The sequence below is a fragment of the Capricornis sumatraensis genome, chromosome 13 (assembly GCF_032405125.1).
Source record: "Capricornis sumatraensis isolate serow.1 chromosome 13, serow.2, whole genome shotgun sequence".
NCBI classification, from domain to species: Eukaryota; Metazoa; Chordata; class Mammalia; order Artiodactyla; family Bovidae; genus Capricornis; species Capricornis sumatraensis.
In genome coordinates, this window is record NC_091081.1 from 33,071,140 (window position 1) to 33,072,921 (window position 1,782).

General features: G+C 47.2%; 1 pseudogene; it reads left to right on the forward strand.

The window, feature by feature from the left end:
• Positions 1–282: 282 nt before the first annotated feature.
• Positions 283–704, forward strand: LOC138089546 (large ribosomal subunit protein eL28 pseudogene; annotated as a pseudogene).
• Positions 705–1,782: the final 1,078 nt, after the last annotated feature.

The window sequence follows — 1,782 nt, forward strand, 5'->3', positions numbered from 1 at the left end:
CATCTGTGAAAAACCAAAGGATACATTTTAGATTTGTATACAAAATTTCTCAATTGGCAGATCATAGCAGCTAGTTAACAAAAATACACTGTAGGCCAAACAAGTCATATTTGTGGACAGAATTTCGTTCCCAGACCACCGATTTGAAAATATGGTTCCCACAAATTCCGAAATTTTAGTTAGAAAGGGTTTAGAGAGCCCTCTGTGTGCTTAGCCTGCAAAATGATGCCAGACTTGGCATAGATAAAGGGGTGGCCCTTCACATCTCCCACTGCCGCAGCCATGTCTGTGCGTCTGCAATGGATGGTCATGCGGAACTGCTACAGCTTCTTGATCAAGACAAACAAGCAGGCCTACAGCACGGACACCCAATAATCTGAGGGCCCGCAACTCTTTCGGCTACGATGGGCTCATTCACTGCAAGAAGGTGGGAGTGGAGCCGGTGACAGCAAAGCGGTCATGGTGGTGTAGCGGAGATCCAGCCAGAGCAAACTGGCCAGTTCTTGAGGCGGATCACCATCAACAAGAATGCCAGGGCCACCCTTAGCAGCATCTGGCATAAGAACAAGTATTGCACAGATTTGTGCAGGGCCGCCATCTGCAGAGTCAGCGCTGTCCAGTGCAACTAGAAGCCTGTAATGGTGAATAAGTGGACACCGGACACCGCTCCCCCGCACCCCCCCACCCCCCACCCCTGGCCTTGAACCACCACAAGAGCTCCTGAGTGAATTTTTATTTTCTTCCCCAAAGAAATAAAGCTGTCAGCAGACTTTCCTCAACCAAAAAAAAAAAAAAAAAAAAGAGAGAGATAAAGAGGTGTACTGAAGATGTTTCAGACAAAGCTGTTTGCCTCGAGGGAGGTATAACCTCCTTGGAAAGACAAGATTTACCAATGGGAAACTTAGAATACAGAGTTCTGAAAGAAGGGATTTCCTTATATACTTAAGAGATCTGAATCTTAGAAAGACCTAGTGAGTAGCAGGGTTGGCTTTCTGAGCCCTCCCCAAGGGTATATTCCATAGATGGTGTGTTTTCTGGTGATAGTGATGCTGTTGGGAGTTCAGAGGGAGAGAGGGGTTTGGGACTGAGATCTTCATCAAGGACATATGGGTAGAGTACTCGAGGATGAGCGGCTTAAGGGGAAAACAAGGAATAAAAGCAAAAGTAATACCAAATCAAGAGTGAAGGGTAAATATGCTGTATTAAGGTGTATCAGCTGGAATCAGTCAGGTAACAGGAACCATACCACTGTTTGGCAGGGAGAATGTGCTATAAAGGGTTACTGGCCAGGTATTGCTGCTAAGTCGCTTCAGTCGTGTCCAACTCTGTGCGACCCCATAGACGGCAGCCCACCAGGTTCCCTTCCCTGGGATTCTCCAGGCAAGAACACTAGAGTGGGTTGCTATTTCCTTCTCCAATGCATGAAAGTGAAAAGTGAAAGTGAAGTCTCTCAGTCATGTTTGACTCTTCGCGCCCCCATGGACTGCAGCCTACCAGGCTCCTCCGTCCATGGGATTTTCCAGGCAAGAGTACTGGAGTGGGTTGCCATTGCCTTCTCCTAGAGAATTGAAAGGGCATAAGAGGATAAAGAGGTATCCTAGAGGCAGTAAACACAGGAAGCAGCAATTGCCTCTGGGGTTTCGGAGCAAACAGAAGTTGGTATTATTAGAGTTTAGAAGTTTAGACGAGTGGCCCCAGGAAGGCAGGACTCAAACCTCAGAAGAGCGACTGCTGCTTGTATCTCTGAGGGAGAATGATAAGTTGGCTCTGGGAGTCTGAAAA